The sequence below is a fragment of the Triturus cristatus genome, chromosome 10 (genome assembly GCF_964204655.1).
Source record: "Triturus cristatus chromosome 10, aTriCri1.1, whole genome shotgun sequence".
NCBI classification, from domain to species: Eukaryota; Metazoa; Chordata; class Amphibia; order Caudata; family Salamandridae; genus Triturus; species Triturus cristatus.
Genome location: NC_140593.1, coordinates 754,269,128 through 754,281,143, shown reverse-complemented (window position 1 = coordinate 754,281,143; position 12,016 = coordinate 754,269,128). Strand labels below are relative to the sequence as shown.

Here is a 12,016-nt window from a genome sequence, read left to right as displayed (position 1 = left end):
CCCAATATGGCCGACCCATTACACCCCTGACCTCTATAAGAGGCGGGCCGACCCAACCCATCAGTCTGGAACTACCAAGCATAAAAGCCGATAGTCAGACAGGGAGGGAGGGATGGATGGGAACTTATGTGGCAAGGAAGACTATATTCGGAGTAATGAAGATTACCAGTAAGTAATCGGGGCATTACCTCCTCGTAAGTCTTCCTCGCCACAAGATTAACTCAGTGAGCACACACCAAAGCCAAGCGACTTCATGGAAAACTCACAAAAAACCAATGGACCAGAAGGGGATGCCAATGAAGCAGGCAAACCCAAAAGACCAGACGAGTGGAAGGACCACTCAAGAGAGGCAACCACAAGCAGAAAGAACCAGCCCGGGACAGAAAGACACAGAGAGGGCCGAGAACCCAGATGCCCGGGACTCGTAGGGCCGCCAGAAAATCTGCCCAAACCAACAACCGAAGGAGGACAGAGAAGGCACGGAACCAGATTGTACTGGCCCAACAACAACAAACATGCCTAGAACAGAACAGAGGACAACCCTACCACAGTGGCCCAACAAAAAGCCACAGCAGGAAGAGCCGCAGCCCGACCGAAACACAGCAACACCGCATGGAGGACCACCAACAGAGCGAGTCGAATCTACCCGAGGACCGAAGCAGTGGAACCAGCCAAAACAAAACAGACAGGCAGGCAGGCAGGAGTCGCAAGAACGGAAGGAGGTGCAGAAAGGAACCCAGCACGCCAACCGAACAATAAAAAACGAAGGTCACCAAAACCCCACCATCAAGGAGATAAACAGGCGGGACACGGACCTCAGGCGCACAAAGGACCCCCTGGAAGGGAGCGCAACACCAATAAGAGAACCCAGGCAGGCACAAGGAAAAACAGACCCAGTAAGCCGCAGGAATGGCCCAGCCCCCAAGGGAACCCAACCAGCCAACTGCGAAAAAAGCGGAAAACCCATAAGGACGCCTATGGAGCCCGAAGAGCAGAAGGGACCAGGCCCAGGGCCCAGCCACCAGAAAGGAAGCAAAAGCCCACCAGGGGCCACCATGCACAAGAAAGCAAACAGAACTCTGCAGGGAGGAGAACGCAGCCCGGAGGAGCGAGACCGCCTCGCCATGGGGCCAGGAAAACTGCCCCATAACGTTCCACAAGAAGCAAGCGAGCTGCCGAAGCAAGCACCCTGGAGGCCACACAGCCAGCCAATTTCCTGGTTCGACCCACCTGAACAACGAAGAGCCGACATGAACAGGAGCGGACAGGGAGGCAAGGCCACAGGCAGAAACACACCCAAGGCGGGAAGGACAGAAGAGCCGGGCAAAACGAGCACAAGCAATGTCAACAACACCAGGGAGCATCCCGAGCCAGCAGGCCCCAGTACCCCAAAACGAGGGACAAAGAAGAAGAGGATACAAAATACGCACAGGAAGCGCGGGCCCCGCCCGTGGAAGGAGAACCTGGAAAACCCAGCAACCCCGGACAAGGAAGGGCACCGTTAGAACGGATACCAACGCTGGAAACATTGAAAGTAGGGACAGGAGACAAACCCATGTCCTGCGCGAGCCAGTGCTCCCAGAAGCACAAAACGGACCCCCTGGAAGGGAGCGCAACACCAATAAGAGAACCCAGGCAGGCACAAGGAAAAACAGACCCAGTAAGCCGCAGGAATGGCCCAGCCCCCAAGGGAACCCAACCAGCCAACTGCGAAAAAAGCAGAAAACCCATAAGGACGCCTATGGAGCCCAAAGAGCAGAAGGGACCAGGCCCAGGGCCCAGCCACCAGAAAGGAAGCAAAAGCCCACCAGGGGCCACCATGCACAAGAAAGCAAACAGAACTCTGCAGGGAGGAGAACGCAGACCGGAGGAGCGAGACCGCCTCGCCATGGGGCCAGGAAAACTGCCCCATAACGTTCCACAAGAAGCAAGCGAGCTGCCGAAGCAAGCACCCTGGAGGCCACACAGCCAGCCAATTTCCTGGTTCGACCCACCTGAACAACGAAGAGCCGACATGAACAGGAGCGGACAGGGAGGCAAGGCCACAGGCAGAAACACACCCAAGGCGGGAAGGACAGAAGAGCCGGGCAAAACGAGCACAAGCAATGTCAACAACACCAGGGAGCATCCCGAGCCAGCAGGCCCCAGTACCCCAAAACGAGGGACAAAGAAGAAGAGGATACAAAATACGCACAGGAAGCGCGGGCCCCGCCCGTGGAAGGAGAACCTGGAAAACCCAGCAACCCCGGACAAGGAAGGGCACCGTTAGAACGGATACCAACGCTGGAAACATTGAAAGTAGGGACAGGAGACAAATCCATGTCCTGCGCGAGCCAGTGCTCCCAGAAGCACAAAACGGACCATAGAGCAAGAGCTCCCAGGACCAACACCCGCAGTAGCAGAAACCAAGGGAGAAGCACCCAGGTGAGCACCCCCAACGGGCCAAATGCCCCGACCAGGCCAAACAAGCCCGGAACCCACGTAAGAAAAGGGACCAAAGAAAAGCGCAAAGCCAGGAGCCCAGACGAGAAGGCAGACAGAGCCAATACCGGGGACTCAAACAGGAACTGGAATAAAAAGGACCCAGTCAAGGACAGCACAACCGTGCCAAAAAGCCAAAGGGGCAAACCCCGCAACACCCCAGAAAACATGGAAGGGGAAAAACTGCCCAAAATAGCAATAAGAAGGCCCCGCAGGGCATGGGCAAACCCCAGGCAAGCCAAGGAGCGGCCAATAGATGTCAGACAAGAAAACCTGCCATCAGGTGAACCAACTGACCCAGCAGAGACCGGGAACTTAAAAGCCCACAGCACCTGTATTCCCAGGCTGTCTCTCAACCAGGTACTAACCAGGTACTAACCAGGACCAACCCTGCTTAACATCTAGGATCAGACAAGATCAGGAGTTTTAAGGGTGGTATGGCTGCAGGTCCAAGCATTCCCCACAGGACGGCAAAGGACGACACCACCCGGGAAGGGGATACAGAAAGACCACCAGCCGCACCGGCAGACAGGGCGGAAAGGGAACCACTGGGGCAAAAGCAGAGACACCTACAGGAACAGGCGAAGCTGGGAAAGAACGGAACCAAGGAAGGCCCAGAGGCACTGAGACCAACTGGACGGTGAGGACCCTCAATGGACAGACCGGGCATGCCCCGTCTGTCAACCAAGCACACAGACACCCAAAAAACTCCCTGAGGAACGCCCCTATCAAGGTAGACAACCCCGACAAGAACAGCCTGGGGGCCACGCGAAACCTGCCGAAGGGGGACAGGCAGAAGGAGGAAGGCCACCAAAAACCGGGAAACCAGAAACTGGAAGGGGAAAACACCAACACCCCACCGGCAAACCGGAACCGGAGAAACAGGACCCGCCAGAGAAGGACCAGAGAGATAGCCAAAAAAGCGACCCCGCAGCAGACCAACCAAGGAGCCACAGCACTTTGGACACGAGCAGGGGAGCCCAACAACAACCAATGAAAGTTGCTAGGCAAAAACAGACATACTGCCGCCACTGACCACCGCGCTGGTGTCTTCAGCTCTACACCACAGTAACCAGACGCCCAACGCCCCAGGGGCATAGCACTCAGCCCGGGCACGGACAGAGCCCACTGAGGTGGGAGGAGGGGAGTCCGAGCAGGGCATGACAGGCCGCCAACCCCCTGTAGAGAAGTGGGAGGAGGAAGGGCGGGGCCGGAGGCGTAAGCCGAGCCCGGAAAAGATCCTGACCCAAACGGGAAGAGGAAGAAACCGAAGCGCCGAACCGAGTCAAGCAGCAATGCCGGAAAAAGGGCCCCGAACAGGGAGGACAACCGGCACACAAACTCCGGCAAACAGTGAAACAGCCGGGAGCGTCAACAAGGAGCACAAGGAAACCCCATAGCGGGACCCAGGGCTGCAAGACCCCCTCTACACCAAAGGTCATGGGACTGCACGCTGCCGGATGAAACGCCTCCACGCCATGCACCCTCAGGCGCAGAGCACCCGCCCCCGTGCAGCAGAGCCCCCCCCAGCCCACAGGAAGCTAGAGGACCCAGTGCGCCCCAGAACGAGCATCAGAGAGAGGCAGAGGCATAATCTGCAAATCACCCGCAGCGTAGGCTCAGAGGTCATGAAGCCACCGGCGAGCCCATTCCCCATTCCCACGAGACACAATAAGGGACAGAGAGGCCCCGACACAGCTCGGGTATTTACGGGGACACCCCAGAGTGCCGGAAGGGAGGACAGCAAGCACACCATGCCAGGCAACCCACCCCCGGCAGCCAAGCGGGAAGCCGGCTGTGCGAGCAGGAGACAAGAAGACCGGAGGCCGTAAAAACTTCCAGACGCCCCACCGATGTGCTAGCCAAGACCAGGAGATGCGCGAGGATCGAAATGGCCAAACAACAGGTCAGCCTGCTAGGGCAGGGCTGAAAACACACCGAGGAGCCTGCTACCGCCAGAGCCCACTACAGCAGGGCTACAAAAAAGCGCGAGGACTAGCCACAAGGTGGGGGAAACACCCAATGCATGAGCCCGCTCGCGCAGGGCCTCCTCCCCAGGGACCTGCTAGAGCAGGACCTCGCCCCCACTTACCTGATACAACAGCATGCTCTAGAGAATCTGCATGCAGAACAAAAGAAAACAGGCTGCTGGGTTGGGCCGGCCCGCCTCTTATAGAGGTCAGGGGTGTAATGGGTCGGCCATATTGGGAAGGGATGGGAGGCTAACTTTTTTGATTTGGAGGGTTCTGGTGTGGAGCTGAAGCTCCCTGAGTTAATCATATGGCGAGGAAGACTTACGAGGAGGTAATGCTTTTGTTGCACATACAATTGTGTTGCCTCTAAGCCACACTTTACAAGTAATTTTAATATAGCACAATGAGTTATGAACCAGACTTGAGTAGCTGCCTACAAAATGCAAGAACTTTATTAGGTTTTTTCCCTCAGGCTTTTGTTATTCCAACATTGCTAAAATAGTTCCTTTGGCTAACGATAAAGGCTTAGTACAGGCAACCCTAGCCACTGCATTCTGCAGACGCCACTTGTTTTAAATCCGGACTTGTGCTACCCCCCTTAACAGGCCAGCTTAACACGTATTGTGTATTTGGACGGATAATATGCAATTTTTACAACTTTTAACCCATATTGTCTTCTGTAACATTCCCTGTATATTGACTAACTTTTTGTTGCATGATGTATTGCAACAGTATAATATATGTGTAACCTAAAGCGCTTGGACACCCTATAGTGGGGTAAGTAGAGAAGTGGAAGAAATTAAAGAAACAAAAATAAATTAGTAAATGCTTTATCTTTCGTTATTGACTTAAGTACTCATGTAGACATATACCTCTTACATTCTTACCATGCACATACATCTCTTACATATAGCATATTTTAATGGGACCGGCCAAGATCTGGTTTAATAATAGCTGCTGGAATTAGAATGCAGCAGGATTTCCTCATTTTTTGCACGACAAAATATCCGGAAAAGTTTTAACTGAGCTAAAATATTCCAGGAATGGAGTTAAAATGGTTAACAAGCCCCCTGAAGTACTCTATAAAAAGTTGCACTTTCCCTAAATATCAAAGATGACATTTAAAATATTTGCTTCTCTGTGTTCGCCAAACTCTCTGCTGCCATAAGGGCGAACCAGAAAGTATGAAACTCAAATCTGCGATACGTACCCCAACCCAGGGCTTTAAGTGGGATGAAAAAATTGGGGGGTCTCTCAGAAGGGCGTGGTTAATGTAATTAAGGGCGTGGCTTAAAACACCTACGCAAAAAGTCTGTGCTTAGCATAGTGTGCTGCCTGGCTTGTATTTTGCGGTTTCCGTCATTGCATCCAGATATATGATACAAGTGACATCATAACTACAACAAGTCAGGTATATTGGCTTTGTCAATGGTTGTTAGTTGCATAAGATAAATAAGGAGCAACTATGGCTTGCATATAATTTTGAAAAAGCTTCCACTTGAAGCCTTTGTGACACCACGACAATTTTGTTGCTCCTGTGTTTCCAAAAAAGAAGGGAAACACAGCGAAAAATTAAGGATTTTCCTTCCTCTACAACGCTCACCTGGCACGAGGTCATACCATAACTTCACTAGTAAGAAGTGAGCAGCGCACATCGATGTGCCTGCTGTCACTACAGTCTGGAAATAAACGGACCGCCTATTCCAGGTCACAAAACAGAGCCCGATAGAGACCCGTTTCGAGGCATCATTTAAAAAACTGCCAGTGCTCAGGACCGGTGAGACCCGGCCCACTCAAAGCCCTGCCCCAACCGGTGGTAATGTTTGCGAAGCCCGACAGCAAAGGCGAAGCCGACATGGTGACTAGCTCAAGGGGTCGACAAACACCCACTGCCAAGGTACATACCACTTTAAGGGCCGTTTGTTTATATGCTGAGTAAGTGGAAAGGCAACGATAGCTGCACTTCATGTTCTGATATATTAAAGTAAAGCAGTTCCTTGCTGGTTAGGTGTAGCTCTAAGGTGCACCCTGTCGTACTTCATTTGTAGCAGGTGGGTCGTGGAGCTAACCGGGAGAGAGAGAAGACAGGAAAGATGTTTCCATTGTGGGAATCCACCAATCTTGACTAGCACTAAGCAGGCAAGAGTAAAAGCTGCCATCAAGAGAAGTACATCCTCTACTTACACACACGAGCCGTGTCTTCAACATCATAGTTGCTCTTCGTGATTAATCTTTAAGGGTTGATGTTTTAGTAATAATGTTTTCATTTCCGGGTAACATGATGACCAATCCCGCGTCTGAACATATTCTAAGAGTGTCTAGGAAGGAGAGGGTTCGTAATACGTAAGGTGGCGTAGGATTGGAGCACTGGCAGCGCGTCAACCAGGCTTTGTACCCTGCACGATGTTTGAAGGTGCTCATTGGCTGTAGAGTCTGCCGGTGTCTTTCGGTATATAAGTACCTTTCTAGCCACTTCTCCAATTAGCGAAGTCCGCTTGATTATATCTGGCCTTTTGTATCCTATACCTTATAGATCTCATATTACTGTAACGAATGTGTCGGCCGTGTTCGCCTGTACAAGTTTTATTACAGCCACACACAATTCTCGATGGAAGGGTCGAGGGGAGGAAGGGTTGAGGGGAGGGCAATGGGATGTTTTAAATTGGCAGTTTATAGCATGGTCGAGTCCGGCTGGAGAGGTGGTTTCTCCTGGTCACGGGGATCTTCGACGAGCATTAGGTCTGATGATGCAAGGGTCTATTCAGTAGTACCTGCCCTACTGGTTGCTACTTAGTAGTGCTGTGCACTATTGTAGCGTTTGTCTGTGGCGATGACGAGCACTCGGGCCAAAGCCAGGAAGACAGCGGCGTCGTCTCTCCAAGGCATTACTGTACTGGGGCTTTCTGCCCCTTCGCTTTCAAACTAGTGATTTCACAGGAGAGGCAACAAGTACTCTGTATGACTCTCTAAGGGGCTTCGATGTTCTTGTTCAATAAATTGCATATGTTATTTATCCTTTTTGCAGTTTTTGATAAAATCGTTCTTTGCGAGAAATTGAATAATTATAGAGCCATGGCTGCCAAATCGTCAGTATGCTCAGGTTTTAGATTCCATTAATCTATTTCTATTTTTAAGCGAGCCCTAGAATCATTTGTGGTAAAAATAACAAATTTAACCCTTTACCATCTTGGAATAGGAAAAGTTAAGAGAGGACACGATGCCGTAAGGTGCCTGGTACTGTGACGGACAGGGGTGTAGAAATTCCTCTGAGTGGGCAACATGTGCTGTCAAGGGAGGCAGGAAGGAGCACGCGAGCACTAGCACAGAAGATGGAATATACTTTTAGCCACTTATTTAGGGACCTCTAGCGTGGGAGAGCCACCAAATTAAGAGGGAAAGCAGAATCAGCTACTGGCTCGATATCTTCATACATGCTGTGGTGTTATCCCGCCATCTAGTGGACAAAGACAAAAACAGCCTCCCTTTGCAAAACTGTGAAAAATAATTGTAACAAGTCGAATGAATGAGGAAATGGCCGTTTCTGTGCCTGATGTAGTGAAGTACCCCGTCCCATTTTTATGCATTTATTAATTGAGTTGTTTAATATTGCGCACAACGATATTTTAGCTTCTCCCAACCTTCTTTAGATAATCCTCGTAGTATCTAACTTAATACCCCAAAAGAAAAATCTCACAATACCTTTCAGTAACACATGGAGCAGCTACACAACCCATGCTACTCCATGCCTCCGTCCCACTTCTCTCTCCAGCCTAGTCATCTCAGACTTCAGTCTGGACTTGTCACTTAATGATTACTCCGTGTCTGTTTCCCGATCACCTCTGCACACTTCTCACTTCTTCTTGCCTCTCATCCGGCACTTTGACATTCTCTGTGCCACCTCTCCTCCTTCAGCTTTTGCTGTCTCCTGCCCCTTTCCATTCTCTCACCTCTCTGCCTTCTTTTTGTGTCGTCTCCTGCTGCTTTCCATTCAGTCACATCTCCTGATCTGGTTCTTTGCCCCCTCATCTTGAAGTTTTACTGTAGTCCCATTTAACAATAATCCTAACATCATCATCAAAAACTTTTATTTCGGTACGTAATGACCATAAAAAGTGAGCACATAAAATAAGGAACACATGTGAAGAATCACAATCAACCAAATAATTCAATCAGTGCATTCTGGAAATCGTAGGTAAAATGCCGAAATAGCACAGGGAGACAGAACATTTAAAATGATTCATAAAATCAAGAAAAATTTAAACAGTGAATAAAAAAGTAAAAAGGATTAAAAACTAAAATTGAGTTACCACCACTATTAATACACAGTAATACACAATATTAATAACCAGCAATATAGCTGATTAAACCAAATTTCTACACTTGTGCCACATAGCTGTTAAAAATTTGAAGACAGCAAATACAGTACATTCGGATGTGTCAGACTTCAGTATTCTTAGCGCTTGCATACAACAACGAAACCCCATATTTTTACATAGGGGCAGCAGCCAATATCTCCTGGATTTAGCATAAGCCGGACAGAAAAAAAAGACGTGAGTCTCCGTTTCTTTCTCATACTCACAGGCTGGGCAATTCATTGGTGCTAGAAGTGCCCACTTACAAGTAAAGGCCCGGAGAGGGAGAACACCATGCCTATACTGAAAATACAATTTTCTGGCTAGGATGGGGTATATAACGTCCAGAAAAGGCTCAAAAAGATAGGAATCCTTCACAGATAAAAAAGAACAAATGGCCGAACCAGAGGAGGGATTAGATTGAGCGGCTATTTTTTTTTTAGAACGAAAAATAGCTACTAGCATTTGGCGTGAAATTAGTTTACATTCACTTTCTAGATCAGCCCACAAGGCAGGAACACCAATTCTCGTCAGTTCATTCTTAATGTAAATAAGCCAGGGGATTTTTTGAGCTCCAGAGAAGGACAGTATTTCTTTTAGTTCTTGTCTGTAGCTGATCAGCTCTCGTGTCACCCAGAGCCTGCGCCAAAACCTAAGGGGTTTTAATGCAAGCTCGTCGTCGATTCACCTAATCCCTAGGTCAAGCCTCAACGGTAAAAGCGGGGTGCTCGAAGGAAGTCCGAGCAGCTGCCGAAGAAATTTGTTCTCAACCTTTGTAATAGCAAGCCTATTAGAATGTCCCCAGAGCTCGGCCCCATACATACAAGACCCCCTGGCTTGTGCCTTGTAGACTTCCAACGGAGGACCAATTAGTTTGCTAGAAGACTTGCTTAACAATTTGATGATTCCCCCAGAAAGTTGAGCCAGTTTAAGTTGTGTCTTAGTTATCTGGTGTCCCCACGTCAAATTTTCATTAACAGTGACTCCCAGACAATCAAAAACAGCTACCCTTTCAAGTCTTGTGTCCCCCAGTTTAGGGTTCGGGCGTGTAGAACGGGGCGGATTAAAAATCATATATTTAGTCTTGAGAATATTTATCTCAAGACTCCGAAGAGTGCAGAATTCTACAAAGCTATCAAGTGTTCGCTGGATACCCATGGGTGTCTTAGATAGTAAAAGGGTATCATCAGCGAACATGATAGCAGGCACTCTATTGCCAGCCAACTTTGGAGCGTCATTGTCCTGCACTGCATTAAGATGTGCAATGACCCCGTTGACAAAGAGGCAGAACAGGGTCGGTGCAAGCACACATCCCTGTCTTACCCCCCTGCCAACTGGGAACCGTGACGACAAAGAACCATTCTTCCCGCATCTAACCTGGGCATAATTTGCCTCATGTAATCTCATCAGGACCTCTAATAAGTCGATGGGAATGCCCATCTCGAGGAGTACAGACCAGAGCTTACCCCGTGGCACGAGATCAAAGGCTGCTCGGAGATCCACAAACACCATATAGAGGCTGCCACCCTCTATTTTCACCGTTTTCCAATATAATAGTAGTAATCGGAAAATCTGGTCCACGGTGGAGGTGTTCGCCCGAAACCCGGCCTGATAAGGACTTAAAATTGCAAACTCCTCCTTCCACACCTGAAGACGATCCAAGATGAGTCTTGCAAATAATTTCTGGGAGACATCAATTAGACTTATAGGTCTGTAATTAGAGGGTAGGAGAGGAGAACCCTTTTTGTATATAGGCACTATCTCTGCACCCATCCATGTGTATGGTACCGGCATACCACCCACGACCGCATTAAACAAAATCTGAAGGTAAGGGCCCCAGACTTTCGGTTCATGCTTAAAATGATCGCCTGGTAATTTGTCAAGACCAGGAGCCTTTCCCGAGGTCAGTTTAGCAATATCATTGCAAACCTCCTCAACCGTAAACTCGGTCACCTCACACTGCATATTTGCAATGGATGGAGTCATAAATAGTTCCGGGTGACCTGGCAAAACCTCAGGAGAATACAGGGCCTGGAAGTAATTTTCCCAGACATCTGCCGCTAAATTAGGGTCATTGGCCGGGTTTGATTCACTACTGCCGGTGTTAATTATGGACCAAAATTTGCGAAAGTCTTTAGTGTCTAGCGCCACTATTAAAGAAGACCACTTTTCGTTCTCCCATTCTTCCCTTGCAGCCCTGGTTAATGATTTATAGTCTGTCCTTCTAACTTTAATTTCATCCCGGTTGTTTGCTCTTACAGCCGACAGTAGTTCCTTTTTAGCCTTCCTACATGCAGTGTTATACCACAAACTAGGAAGGACCCTCTTCTCCTTCTTGGGAACCAAGGGATTGACTATTTCAGCCATATTGGTAATTAGTCACTTGTGGAGAACCTCCAGCTGACCATAAAAATCTGCAGGCAGAGGTGAATCAACAAGAGCTACAAGGTCTTCTAAGATTGGAATAGCCAAGCTGTAGAGTTTTTCAATTTTACCAGGGTTTTTCAGCAATAGCTGCCATTTGACTCTGCGCCTATCATTTGTTAGAGTTAAGTCGCCTGAATTGTATTCAGAGGGCAATACACCAATCTTACCAACATTAGGTAATTCCATGTCCAGAATCAGGGCATTGTGGTCACTATCAATTCTAGAAACAACCGCAAAATCTAGAATTCTCGACCATGACCTAACTTCTACCATGATATAGTCGAGGAGAGACATTTGCCCAAATTTATTGTACGTCATTTTTGCAGGGATGTCAGAGGAAAAGCGACCATTGCACGCTTGTAGAGAATGGGTTAGAGTCAACGCCATTGTCTGTATTACTAAAGGTGTCCAGACTTTCACCGGGTTTGCCTGCACCATAGGTATGACCCCATAGAGGTCTTCTTCCATATGGTCAGTATCATTAAAGCCTACCAAGGGCTCGTATTGGCAGTTCAGGTCGCCTCCCAGCAATACAAGGATGTTACTTGGTACAGTTAAGATAAAAGTAGTCAGGTCCTCTATAACTTTGGACTCTTTAGCTAGACCAACAGGACGAGAGTATACATTAATTAATGCTATCCTGTGATCATCTGGGAAGACAAGAACAACACACTGGATATCCACAGAGCCTGGATTTAATATTTTGCACGTATATCCCAAGTGGGAACCAATCCAGATGGTTAAACCCCCCGAGGGGCGACCTCACCCACCCCACACTGCTGG

At 48.9% G+C, this 12,016-nt stretch overlaps 1 protein-coding gene across 4 annotated transcripts in view; it reads right to left on the bottom strand.

Moving 5' to 3' along the window:
• The window catches only part of LOC146789955 (uncharacterized), a 90,871-nt gene extending 84,117 nt beyond the window's left edge, over positions 1 to 6,754 (bottom strand). Inside the window, exon 1 of one of the 4 annotated variants that reach the window (XM_085628267.1) lies at positions 6,639 to 6,754. The gene's annotated coding sequence lies outside the window, so the exon portion shown is untranslated. Of the gene's footprint in view, positions 1 to 6,057; positions 6,138 to 6,638 lie in introns of those variants that run through there. The other 3 variants (XM_085628269.1, XM_085628268.1, XM_085628270.1) reach the window with 3 other exon arrangements.
• Between the last annotated feature and the right edge of the window lie 5,262 nt (positions 6,755 to 12,016).